This window comes from Hypanus sabinus (genome assembly GCF_030144855.1).
Source record: "Hypanus sabinus isolate sHypSab1 chromosome X2 unlocalized genomic scaffold, sHypSab1.hap1 SUPER_X2_unloc_23, whole genome shotgun sequence".
Lineage (NCBI taxonomy): Eukaryota > Metazoa > Chordata > Chondrichthyes > Myliobatiformes > Dasyatidae > Hypanus > Hypanus sabinus.
Window position 1 is genome coordinate 248401 of NW_026778994.1, and position 14362 is coordinate 262762.

At 44.0% G+C, this 14362-nt stretch overlaps 1 protein-coding gene across 1 annotated transcript in view; it reads left to right on the forward strand.

Moving 5' to 3' along the window:
• Positions 1 to 11022, forward strand: part of LOC132385800 (E3 ubiquitin-protein ligase TRIM39-like) — a 51641-nt gene extending 40619 nt beyond the window's left edge. Inside the window, exon 9 of the mRNA XM_059958022.1 lies at positions 9316 to 11022. The gene's annotated coding sequence lies outside the window, so the exon portion shown is untranslated. The remainder of the gene's footprint in view (positions 1 to 9315) is intronic.
• The last annotated feature ends 3340 nt before the right edge of the window (positions 11023 to 14362 follow it).

Sequence of the window (14362 nt, forward strand, 5' to 3'; positions counted from 1 at the left end):
GGGTGATTTGTACTGATCAGGCATCTCATCCTACTGAGGAAATTAAAATTATTGTGAAAGCTGCAGAAAGGTATCTTGGTGTAACTGGTGTTATGTGGGAAGCTGTAAATGAAGCTCTGATTTGTGGGGGTTTCTGCATCCCAGTCTACTTGTGAAGATATGTAATGGGATTGAAATATTGAAGCGAAATGCAAGAAGCCTGATTTTACATGGCCAACACTTTCAGCAGTTTATTTCTGATTTGTCAGATTCTTCCGATGTTATATCTGTTCAGGAAACCTGCACATTTTAAGTTTTATTCCTGTGCAGGATTATATTGTCGTTTGGCTTGACAGGTTAGTTGGTAGAGGGGTGATGTCAGTTTTATAAGGAAAAGGGGCAGAGTATAGTGTTGTGAATGGGAATAGACTGCATCATGAACTTGTAGAAAATCTTGATTTTAACTTTCTGAATTACATTTGGAGGTTTGGCCATCTACTTTTCTCATGGAAAATGGTTGTAGTAGTTCCCATTCTAAAACCTGGATCTCCCCGTCTGATCCTCCTTCTTGTAGGCCAATATCATTAAAGTCTCATTTATGTAAACTTGTGGAATGTATGGTAATCGAGTGTTTGAATTACATTTTCGATAAAAGAGGTAAATTCACGTTTTATCAGAGGGGAATTTGGAACGGTAGAATAAGACCATAAGACAAAGGAGCAGAAGTCGGTCATTCAGCCCATCGACTCTGTTCTGCCAATTCATCATGAGCTGATCCATTCTCCCATTTAGTCCCACTCCCCCGCCTTCTCACCATAACCGTTGATACCCTGGCTACTCAGATACCTAGCAATCTCTGCCTTAAATAACATTGGAATCAGTTTGGGTTTGGAAGATCATATTAGAAAAGTACAGTTAAATAAACATGTTGTAATAGCAATATTTTTGATATTGAAGAGGCAAATAATATTTATTGAAGGACGGACTTTTGATTAATTTTTGGAAATGCAATTGAGAGGGCTATTGTACAATTTTTCTGATTGTTTCTATTTGTACGTCTTGTAAAGGTATGGGTGGGCAAGTATGACATTAAATTCATTTTTATATTTGGAAGATGGTATTAGTAAAGCCAGTTAAATATAGATGTTGTAACAGTAGTATTTTTACTATTCAAAAGGGAAATGGTATTTATGGAAGGAAAGAATTTTTATGAAATTGTGGAAATGAGGATGGAGGGGCTATTATCTAACTTTGAGTTGTTTTAATTGAACATTTTGTGTCAGGTATGGGTGGGACAAGTTATGTGTTTTTCAGACAGGATTAATGGACCTGCACTTGATTGGAAATGATATGGTCAAACTCCTTAAAAGGTGTCAGTGGTGAGATTTCCAGGCATGTGGATGGATAATAAGCTGACATGGAAGCACCGGACAAAAATAATTGATAAATATAAAGAAACATTAAATACTCTTCGTTATCCCTGTGAGTATTCTTGGGTGTGACATGAAAATATTTGATGACCAATCTCATTTGTTTATTTGGATCTATTCTTGATTATAGTTGTGGTTTATAGATCATTTTCAACTTTATTATGTTTGTGTGTGATACAAGCACAGGCTTTGAGACTGTGTGGTGGTGCAGTCAGGTCGTCCCCTGTTTCGGCTTTACTGATTGAAATTATGGAGTTTGAATTTAATCTTAACATATTGGATTAATTTAAGGGGGAAACATGAGTATGCTGTTAAAGGTGTGCTGGAGGACTTTTGGGAACTTCACAAGAAGAGTGTTTTTAGTTTTCGTTGCCTGGGTTCTGATCACATTGGAAATATGTGTTTGTTGGGTTATGCAAATCGTCCCACAGTTGTGTTCTCGGTAACCCCACCTTGTTTCTGTCAATGCCTTTATTTGATTATAAGATACTCAATTTAATGAAGTCTAACAATTCTGTTCTGCCTGAGAATTTGTTGGTTCAGTGTATATTAAGGAAATTATTGAGAAAGTTGAACCATTTTCCAGAGGATCAAAATATAATTTAACTGGGATTGTTGATGTTGCTGCGTTCTGCGTGAATTATTGGTAACAACAAAAAATGACCTACCAGCTATTTATCAGGTGCAACAGAATCGCTTGTCATCATTTCACGCTTACAGTGGGTAAGGAATTTTTTTGCTGCAAAGTTGTAATTCTTTCAGATTCCCTTTCGGTTTTCAAGAGTCTTAAAAAGGTCATTCTTGCAGCAGGTCAGATTTACTGCTGGAAACTCATCCAACATTGTTTCATATTCAAAGGTTTGAATTCGGGGTGTGCACTGATTTGGGGTGCATGAAGACACGGGTCCTGAGGAGTTGGTAGATCAGAGGGATCTGTGAACACAGGTTCATAATGACTTGAAAGTGGCGTCACAGGTAGACAGCATCAAAATGAGTGCTTTTGGCACATTGGACTTCATAAATCAAAGTATTGAGTACAGCAGATGGGATGTTATGTTGAAGTTGTATAAGTCGTTGGTCAAGCCTAATCTGGAGTATTGTGTGTAGTTTTTGTTACCTGCCTAAAGGAAAATTATCAACAAAATAGAGAGAGTGCAGAGAAATTTACGTTTGCTGGGACTTGAGGACTCGAGCTTTAGAAAAAGTTAAGGACTTTATTCCCTTTAGTGTTGGAAAATGCAGGCAGGATTTTTCATCTGAGGTTGGGTGAGATGGGAACTGGAGGTCGCAGTTTAAGGGTGAAATGTAAAATAATTATAAGGAATCTGAGTGGGATTTCCTTCACTCTGAAGGTGGTGAGCGTCGGGGAAGAGCTGCCAGTGGAAGTTATGGATTTCATTGTAGAAAAGTTTGGATCAGTACAGGGACGGGAGGGGTATTGAGGACCATGGTCCAGCTGCGGTTATGGGACTCCGCAGAATAACAATTCGGTATGGACTAAATGGGAAAAAAGGGTTTGTTTGTTATAGTGCTCTCTGACTCCAAATAAAGTGTCGATGAAGGGGAATTGGTTGGGGCTGTTGTCGGGAAGCTTTCAGGATTTCCTGCTGGGGACAGATGTGAATTGATACTAGATATCCATGGTCAAGGTGTGGCGCGCGCTCTCTCTCTCTCTCTCTCTCTCTCTCTCTCTCTCTCTCTCTCTCTCTCTCTCTCTCTCTCTCTCTCTCTCTCTCTCTCTCTCTCTCTCTCTCTCTCTCTCTCTCTCTCCCTCTCTCCCTCTCTCCCTCTCTCCCTCTCTCCCTCTCTCCCTCTCTCCCTCTCTCCCTCTCTCCCTCTCTCCCTCTCTCCCTCTCTCCCTCTCTCCCTCTCTCCCTCTCTCCCTCTCTCCCTCTCTCCCTCTCTCCCTCTCTCCCCCTCTCCCCCTCTCTCTCCCCCTCTCTCTCTCCCCCCCCTCTCTCTCCCCCCCTCTCTCTCCCCCCCTCTCCCCCCTCTCTCTCCCTCCCTCTCTCTCCCTCCCTCCCTCCCTCCCCCCATTGCCATTCACCCCGCTTCCAAAAAATTGCCCGTTTCTCCTCTTTACCTCAAACTCTCCTGCCCCCATTTTCACCCCTTCCCTCTCTTGCCACCTCTGCTTCCCCGTTCCCTCACCGTCACTTTCTCTCCATCTCATGTCTCCCAATCCCTCATCCTTTCTCTTCCTCCTCTCGCCTCACCTATTTCCCTCTTTTTCACACACTCTCTCTCCTTTCATCCGTTCACTTCCCCACTGACACACCCTTGTTCTCCGCACATTCCTCCCTACTCTACCCACTCACTCAATCCCCTTCTTCTCTCCCTTATTGTCTCTTTCTCCCTTTCTACTCAATGCTTCCCCTGCCTCTCACCCTCACCACAATTCCTCCTTTACTGCAGCTCGTTTTCTGGGCCACCCTCCCGTCCCTACATCCCCCACCCGTACTGTGATGACGGTTGACTCGCACAGTAAATTGTCTGATGTTGTACAATTCTTCGTTGTTTGGACAGTGACAATGTTTTCTCGGAAGATGAAGGCTTGTGGTTTCCAGGAGAGGCCAGTTTGTTCCCTTTTTATGTGCTACAGAATAGGCCGGGTTAGGGAGTGTGGAGGAGAGAGGAGAGAGGAGAGAGGAGAGAGGAGAGAGAGAGAGAGAGAGAGAGAGAGAGAGAGAGAGAGAGAGAGAGAGACTAAATACCTACAGCCTCTATTTCTTACCCCTGTCCTCCTCTCTTCATCCTTTCTCATCCACACTGCCCAACTCTTTCCTCCACACATTCCTCCCTAATCTTCCCCCTTTTCTGTCGCCTTTTCCCCCGCCACCCACCCGTCCCCACATCCCGCACTTTGATGACGGTTGACACGCACAGTGAATTATAGATGTTGTGTAATTCTTCATAGTTTGGAAAGCAGCAATGTTCTCTCAGAGATGAAGGCTTGTGGTTTCCGGGAGAGGCCGGTCTGTTCCCTTTCTGTGCGCTACAGAATAGGTGGGGGCACGGAGTGTGGAGTAGACGGGATAGCCATGTGTTCTCAGCAGCTACGCCGTCACGACAAAGACCGAGCGCTGTCTGTGACCTGGTCTCTGACACAAACACACACAGACACACAAAGAGACGGACAGACACATACAAGGACGCAAAGGAACACATAGAGATGCAAACAGACAGAAATTCTTTAAAAATGAATGCAGTTTGCTTTTTCAATGTTTTAAGATGGAGGCAACTATTCTGTGAACTGTTTGAAATGATTCTTTCTCTGGGATAATCTAATGTGCTTGTGGGGATATCAGCGGGTTTGCGGGTTCACATGGAAATACAACATTCTGTAAAGTTGTCTCCATTGATGCCCTTTATCTCATCAATCTTGATTTAATTATCAATCCAACAACCCCTTCGCTTTGGATGTGCTAGTTGAAATTTTAACAGCTTTTGTAACTGATCCGCTGTGTGCAGGGACCCATAAGAAGTGGAAATATAAACCAATACTCTGCTTATGAAATAATGTTTGATGAGTTTCCAACAGTAAATCTGTCCTACTGCAAGAACTACCTGTTTTAAGACTCATCAAAACCGAACAGGCATCTGAACAAATGACAACTTTACTTGAACAAATTTCCACCACCCACCGTAAGCCTAAAATGATGGAAACAAATTCTACTGTATATACTGATAAATGGTTGGTAAATCGTTTCTTTATTGTTACTTGTAATTCATGAACAAAAAACAGCCACACTGTCATCCCGGTTAAGTTATCTTTTGATTCTTCTGCAGCAATGTTTAACACATCATTATAATTTTCCACAATATACTGACAAATCAAGATTGTCAAGCATAACAGAATCCTGAGACATTAAATTGTGTATGCTAAAATCAACTAAAGGGATTGAGAAAAACAATGTGGGGTTACCAAGAACGCTTCAGTGGGACATATTGCATAATCCAGCGAACCCATATTCACAGCATGATGAGAACCCAGTCCGTGGACAACAAGCTGTGTGAACTGATAAGTGAAATCTCTCACCAGCGGGAAACAAAAGAACGTAATGTTTTGTGCTTTGCGGAGACCTGGTTGACGGAGGAGACACCGGACCACGCCATCGAACCCTTTGGGTTCTCCCTGTTCCCTGTGGACAGCTGGAAACCACTCACTGGGAAGAGTAAAGGAGGTGGGGTATGCTTCATGGTCAACAATGCTTGGTGCAACCCCCAGAATATGCATGTGCTCCAATCCTTTGTTGCCCAGATGTGGAGCAGCTGTTTAGACCCTGCTTGCTGCCCAGGGAGTTCACGGTGTTTTCATCACAGCAGTGTACATTCTGCCCCAGGCTGATACTGACCTGGCTCTCAAGGAACTGTACGAAACCCTCAACACGCTGAAGACTGCCCACCCAGAGGCTGCCTTCATTGTCGCCGTGACTTTAGTCCAGCATCGCTGACTGAATCCCTCCGAAGTGTTGTCAGCACATCCAGGTGAGCTCTCGAGGAGCTGGCACACTCAACCTCTCCATAACGCTTACAAAGTGCTCCTCCGACCACACTTCAACAATCAGATCACTCTCTGATCCGGCTTCTGCCGATGTACAGGCAAAAACTCAAACAAGAAGCGGCCATAGATGATCCGTCCACTGTTGGTCCGACCAATCGGACTTCATGCTGCAGGACCGCTTGGATGACATCAATTGGATTGTCTTCCATGATGAGGATGTGACCAAGTTCACGATGGGGTCACGTGCTTCATCTGAAAGTGTATCGAGAATGTTGTTCTCCAGAAATCGGTCAATGTCGTTTCTTTATCGTTACCTATAATGTGGGCACAATAACAGCCACACTAACAACCCCAGTTAAATTATATTTTGATCCTTCTGTATTAACATATCACAATAAATTTCCTTAATGTACCAATGAACTAACAGATTTCAAGGCGTAACAAGTCCCGAGACTTTATTAAACCGTGTATCCCAAAATCAATAAAGGCATTTACAAAAACAAGTTGGGGTTGCCGGGAATGCCACAGTGGGACATATTGCATAATTCAACGAACCCACATTCCCAGCGTAATAAGAACCCAAGCACCCTAAACTATAACACTCTTCTTGTGATGTTCCCAACAGTCCTCCGACACACCTCTAACAGGATGATCATTTCTTTGCTACTTCAAATTAAACCAGTACGTTAACATTAAATTCAACCTCCGAAAAATCAATCAGTAAACCTGAAACAGCAGACGACTTTACTGCACCATAACAGAATCTTGTCTCACAGCCAAACATTTGAAAGTTGGAGATGAAGCTGATCCATCAGCCACAGAATCAAGACAAGATCTAATGAAACAAATGTAAATGGTCAGCAGAGATTTTCATGTTGCACCTGAAGAATATCCACAGAGACACCGAGAATATTTATTGCTCCTTTATATTTATCAATTATTTTACTGATACGGTGCTTCCCTGTCAGCTCATTGTGCATCCACCTGTCTGGAAATCTCACCACTTACACGTCTTCAAGAGTTTGATCAGATGATTTCAAATCAAGCACAGGTCTATTAATCCTGTTTATAAAACATTTGACTTGTGTTTTTTGCCGCTGAAAGCTTAAGTCCCATCTATTTGCCAACTGATTAATTGCTAATGGCATCCTATATACAGTTAAATTGACATTTCTATCTCAAATTCATAAACCTCCATCATCTGTAAATAGTAATTTACCCACCCCTGCACCTATCTCAAAGAAAATATTCTTAATTATAATAAGAATTGATAAATACTGCCTTGTGCTTTCTTGTATCTCAGAAACTTGCGTATAACTTGCACAAGAAATCTAAATAAAAAAATCTCATAAAACTTTACAGTCGAACTTCCAAAAATTAATCAAAAGGCCTGTGTAAAAGCTGAGGAAATGGCATGTAAGTAGCAAAATTGAGTGGGATGTTGGATCATCGGGATGCTTTTTAAAGTTCAACAAAAGGCAACTAAGAAGCCATAAGAATGGTAAAGGAGAAACACGAGAGCAAACTCGCCAATAATATAAAACAGGCTATTATATTTTAGCTACATAAGGAGCGAAAGGGAGATGAGAGCTGATATTGGAGCACTGGAAAATGATGCTGGTGAGGTAGTAATGGGAAACAAAAAATGGCAGAGAAACTTAGTGAATACTTTGCATCATTCTTCACTGTGGCAGACACAGAAGGAGCGAGTGCCTTTGCTATTACAAAGGAAAAAGCGCGTGACTAACTCAAAGGTCTGAAGGTGGACAAGTCCCCTGGAACAGATGGACAACAACCCAGAGTCCTGAGAAAAGCTATTGAAGAGATACAGATGCATTGGTCACGGTCTTTCAAGGATCACTTGATTCTGGCATGGTCCCGTCGGATCGGAAAGTAGAAAATTGCACTCTTTACGAAGGGAAGAAGGCAAAAGAAAGGAATTTCTAGGCCAGTCAGCCTGAGTTCCGTGGTTGGGAAAGTATTGTAATCATTTAAGGAGGATGAGTTTCCGAGGTACTTGGAGACTGATGATAAAACAAGTCAATGTCAGCATGGTTTCTGTAAAAGGAAATCGTGCCTGACAAACCTGTTAGAGGTCAGTGAGGAAGTGAAAAGGAGGATGGACAAATGAGAGGCAGTTGATATCATTTACTTCGATTTTCAGAAGGCCTTTGATAAGGTACCACACATGAGATTGCCGAGAAAGATAAAATCCCATGTTGTTACAGGAAAGATACTGGCATGGACAGAGGAATGTCTGACAGGCAGGAGGCATCAGGTGGGAATAAAATGGGCCTTTTCAGGCTGGCTGCCAGTGACTAGTGTTCCTCAGGGGTCAGTATTGGGACCGCTACTCTTCACATTGTGTATCAACGATTCAGATAATGGAATTGATGACTTTGTGGCAAAGTTTGCGGATGATACAATGATAGGTGGAGGGGAAAGTAGTGCTGAGGAAACAATGTGATTGCAACAGGACTTAGACAACAGAAGGATTGGTTAAAAAAGTGGCAGATTGAATACGGTGTTGGGAAATGTATGATAATACATTTTGGTCAAAGGAATAATAGTGCAGACTAGTGTTTAAATGGGGAGAAAATTCAAATATCAGAGCTGCGGGGGGACTCGTGCAAGAGACCCAGAAAGGTATTTCACAGGTTAAGTCTTAAAGAAAGAAAATACATTGTTGGCTTTTTTGAAGAGGAATGGAATATTTAATTAAGTATATAATCCTGATCCTTTATAATACACAGGTTAGGCCGTACTTGGAGTTTTGTCAATGTTTTTGGTCCCATATCTCAGAAAGGAAGCAGGATCTCATCGAAACCTACCGAGTGTTGAAGGGACGAGACAGGGTGCATGTGTTTCATATGATGGGGCATCCAGAGTAGACGGCACAGCCTCAACATTGAGGGGAGATGTTTTTGAACAGAGGTAAGCAGGAATATTTTTAGCCAGAGAGTAGTGAACCGGTCGAATACACTGCCACGGGCTGCGGTGGAAGCTGTCTGTGGGTATATTTATGGCGGAAGATGGTCATTTCCTGATCGATCAGGCCATCAAAGGACATGGCGAGAAGGCAGGTGTATGGGGTTGAGTGGGATCCGGGATCTGCAATGATAGAATGGCGGAGCAGAATCGATGGGCGGAACAGCCACATTCTGCTCTTATGTCTTACGGTCTTTCCAAGATTCAACTTGACCTCCCTTTTCCAGTCAGCACCGCCCCGGCTTGTCCCCGTTAAACTGACTCAGTGCGGGTGGACTTTAGGACCCGGGGCAGCTCAGGACCGAATCCGCCGTGTTTCTGTTCTGTTGATGGACGTGGTGAGCGAGTTAACATTAATAGATCGATAATTCTCATCTCGTGTTTATTTCACTCTCCGCACATTTATATTTACAGGGACATTACTCCTGACATTGGTCCCAAGACCCAGCCTGTTTACAGAACCGGAGCGGAACTGGAGCAGATTCTTTGACACTTGTTTTCATCGCAAATCCAGAAGACAGTTTAACGTTTTTTCGTGAATTTATTCTGAGTGAAGGTGTGGAGATGGGAGTTGGTCTCCGCGTTGTAAAATGAATCTGTCCCGGACTCGTAACTGAGATAAATTCCCACCCTCCCGGGGTTGGGACAGGCAGCGAGTCGGGGTTCAGGGGAGGTGGCAACACTGAACAAATCATAATTCAAGTCCGATAACCCCTGTCCGATGACCCAGATCAGCCAGATAGTGGCGTCTGTGTCCACAGGACACTCGAAGCTGCTGCGTCGGTTGAGAGTGTTGTTAAGAAGCCGTATGGCGTACTGGGCTTCATCAACTGTGGGATTGATTTCAAGAGCTGTGAGGTAATGTTACAGAGGAACAACGCCTTAGTTAGACCACACCTGGAGTACTGTGTCCAATTCTGGTTACCTCACTACGGGAAGGATGTGGATACTATACAGCGAGTGCAGAGGAGATTTACAAGGGTGTTGCCTGGATTAAAGAGCATGCCTTATGAAAACAGGCAGAGTGAACTTGGCCTTTACTCCTTGGAGTGCCGGAGGGTGAGGGATGACCTGATACACGTGTATAAAATGATAAGAGGCACTGATCGTGTGGATTGCCAGAGGCTATTTCCCAGGGATGAAATGGCTAACACGTGGGGGCACAGTTTTAAGGTGCTTGGAAGTAGGTACAGAGGGGGTTTCAGAGGTAAGTGTTTCACACAGAAAGTGGTGGTGCATGGAATGCATGGCGAAGGTGGCAGAGGTGGATAGAACAGGGCCTTTTAAGAGACTCTTAGTTAGGTACATGGAGCTTAGAAAAATAGAGGGCTATGCGGTAGGGAAGTTCTTGACAGTTTCTAGAGTATGTGACATGGTCAGCACATCATTGAGGGCCGAAAGGCCTGTAATGTGGTGTAGAAATTTTGTTCACTGCCAACGGCGAGATACCGAACAGTGTTGCAGAGAGACAGTTCTTGGGATGCAAGTTCACAGCTCGTTGGATGTGGCGAAACAGGTCGATTAGGTGGTGAAGGAGGCTTATAGAATACCGGCTTTTATTCGTGAAGCGCTGAGTTCAAAATCCAGGAGGTTATATTGTAATTTATAACACTCTGGTCAAACCATGTCCGGAGTATTTATCTGAGGCTTCTGTGGTGCATATCTGGACAGTTCGGACGCAACATCCATGGTCGACCCTCTCCGACGGAGGCCTCACAAACTCACACTGAGAAATATACAAATAACCAATGTCCCAGCATCCGACCCTGCGGTACAGCACTTGTTCCAAATTTCCCTCAGAACAGAGATGAGGAGGAATTTATTCAGAGTGGGGTGGTGAATGTGAGGCATTAATTGCCCTAATTCCTGCTGTCGGTAGTTGCCGGCCTCTGCGTCCAGAACGACAGGCGTGGTTCTCCTCCGACATCACGGTGAATCTGTTCCAACAGATGTTTGTGATGGCTGAGGAATAGTGTTGACGCAGGGAGCGAGTGAGAAGCTGAGACATTAGGACTACAACACCCAGTAGGCTCCGCGGCCCCGTATGTTCGGCAGCTGAAGCTGACTGAAGCTGTAGTTCCTATGAAAAGAGAGCGTTTGTGACTATTCTTCATTGAACAATTTGTGTCATTTGTCACTCTTTACGTAACCCGACAATTACATCGTGACAATGGGGCCTGTGGTGACGGAGGGGAGAATCGGTGGTGCATCACGCTCAGTTTTGGGGTCAGTGCACAGTCACAATCGAGTCTCCTTTTGACACCCGTTCTCCACGGCCGGCAACAAAAGTCGTGAATCTTCACTGCGAATTCCAGGTTAATCCCGTCCTTTCCGAGGCGGCCGGCCAGAGTTGCACAGTTCTCCAGCCGTGGTCTCACCAACATAGAACAATGACAGCAGGGGAACAGGCCCTTCTGCTCACTGTGTTGTTCTGGACCAATTGAACTGGTCACTTTATGTCTCAGTAAACCAGTCCCCTCTGCCTACACAGGGTCCACTTCCCTCCATTCTCCAACCATTCACGTGGTATCTAAAAGCCTCTATCACATCTGCCTCCACCACCACCCCCGGAATTCCTTCCAGACACCATCACTATGAGTCCGAAAACACAGTTGCAACACACATCGACTTTAAACATTCAGAGGCACGTTTAACATTACAGTCTAATATAAGGTGTTTGTATTACAGCAGCAGTGTCATGAAAAGAGAGAAAAATGCACTAAATTACAAAATACACAAACATCGCAAAAAGGACCCGTGAAGTACTGTTCCCCGTTTCTGCTGAAGTGCGTTTCGTCTGCGAGTAGACATTTCCTACTTCGAAACACAATACCGGGCGGCCAGTGTGTCTGTGCTTCTCAGGTACCTATAAACTTCTGTAGGGCTTCCCACAGCCTCTCCCGAACAGAGCAAATTCCCCTGGATTGTCTAGTCTTATTTTATCCAGGCAGCATCTTGTTATCGTGTTCTAATTACCATCCAAATCTTCTGCATTATTCCAGTATTAAAATGCAACATAACTGCCTGACACTGGAACCACTATCTGGGAGATATGAACTCGTATTCCCTCTGTAGATTAGCCCATGAATACAGAAGCAAAGGGATAGCGTTGAGCCTTTATCAATCACTATTCATGCTGTACTTGGAGTATCGTCAACATTTTTGTGCCCCGTATCTCAGAAAGGAAGTGTTGTCCTCGGAGAGAGTTCAGAGGAATTTCACCAGGATGATTCCGGGAATTAACGGGTTAACATACGAGAAGCATTTGACAGCATTGCGCCTGTACTGACTGGAATTCAGAAGAACGCGGGGCGATCTCATTGAAACCTACCGAGTGTTGAATGAACAGATCGGGTTGATGTGGAGGGGATGTTTCCTCTGGTGAGCGTATCCAGCACTAGAGGGCGCAGTCTCAAAATTGAGGCGCAACCTTTCAGTACTTTCCTTGTTTTTACTGACTCTGTCTCAGGAGACAGCTTATCCACTGATGTCTACTGCAAACCCACGGACTCTCAAAGCTGCCAGGATTATAACTATTCGAATCCTGTTATCTGTAAAATCGCGATGCATTTCTCTCAGTTCCACAGTCTCCAGCACATCTGATGTCAGGATGAGACTTTTCATTCTGGAGCGAAGGAGATGGCCTCCTTTTTCAAGAAAGAGTCTCCCCTTCCTCCACCATCAACGCTGCCCTCAACCGCATCTCTTCCATATCGTGCACGTCCGCTCTTACCCCATCCCCCGCCACCCTAACCGGGATAGGTTTCACCACCCCAACAGCCTTCGCCACCAGCACATACATTTTGGATTGGACAGTTTAATAATGTTTAAGGATGTTGTCATGTTTGAGAATTTGTTAGCTCATCAGGATATTAAGGAAAGTTATTATGATATGTGGACCATTCATCATTAACCATGTTAATCATTTTAACCTTTTTTGCAGAAGGATCGAAAGATGATTTAACTGGGAATGTTGGTGGAGTAATTGCAGTAAAGGATAGGGAAATGACTTACCTACCATTTATAAAAACATACGGCAAATTGGTTTCCATCTGTTTTCGGCTTAGAGTGGGTGAAAGAAATTTGCCCAGATAAATTTGTAATTTGTTCAGATTCCTTTTCGGTTTTGATGTGTCTTAAAACATGTGACTTCAGTAATAGATCAGAATTACTGTTGGAAACTCATCAATCATTATTTCCTATTCAAAGTGCAAACACGGGGAAATCTGCAGATGCTGGAAATTCAAGTAACACACTCAAAATGCTGGTGGAACACAGCAGGCCAGGCAGCATCTATAGGGAGAAGCACTGCCGACATTTCAGGCCGGGACCCTTCGTCAGGACTAATTGAATGTGAAGTTAGCCTTTCAGTTTAGAGAGGTATTAGAGGCGTTTAGGGGAATGAGCGGGTTGACTGTTTACTTACCAAAGCTGTTAAAAGTTTAACTGTTGTTAAAGAGCTTCCACCTAGGAAATCAGCAGGTAAGGGTTTTTTAGTGTTAATAATTGTGGGCTTATGGCAAGACTGGTGGGATAATGGTCACAAGGGGAGATGCCATTACAGAATACATAGAAGTTTGGATTTATGGGAGATGGGAATCGTCTTCCAATTGACAATACTATTCCTCATGTCGTGTTGGTAAACATCACTCTGGGCCGTGAACGTTTTGTCATAATGAAACAGTTGAACACATTTTAATTCAGTGAAAAGAGTATCAGAAAGAAAAATCAAATGGAGGCTTCATTACAATCCTCGGGGGTTGTTAGATTTTATTTAAAAACTTTCTGAAGTAATGGGAGTGACTTTAATTTAATTCACAATGTTCTGTTTCATTCCGTACGATCTCTGGGACTTTGGGGTAATTTACCTTTAAAATGGAAAAACAATGGAAGCGGCCAGGGTTTTATTTCCCAATTCTCCGCACCACAATCCAGTCCAATTGGTGGCGGGATCAACGCCTTGAAGTGGGAATGTCGACCATCGTTTAGGCAAATCCCGCCCTTTTCCTTCACGTTGGCCAATCATTCAAGGGACAGCGGAGACTGCTGTGATAATATTGGAATAGCCAACTAGCATCGTATTATACGCCGCCGACAAGGTGCAACGTCGGACAGTGAGGATGGTAGAAGGGAATGGGAATAGATGCAAATATCTACTGACCAATGGGTTTGCGCCTTCTGGAGCAGTTCTCCGACTGATATCTTCCCGGTCCAATGAGATACTGATCCTCCGGGACGGTGCTTTGCCCCATCCCACACACAAGCTATGCTAATATCCCACAGCTGCCGGACGATGGGTTAATCGGCCTGGGAATAACACCTGGGAAATCAGGTGGTGAACGTGAGGGGCCGGACACGGACTGGAAACACTGCGGCCGCCTGCGGCTTGTGCTCAGGACGCGGCTTTATGAATGAAATGAAGCACCGAGGTGACGGGATATTTCACCGCGCTGATCACCTG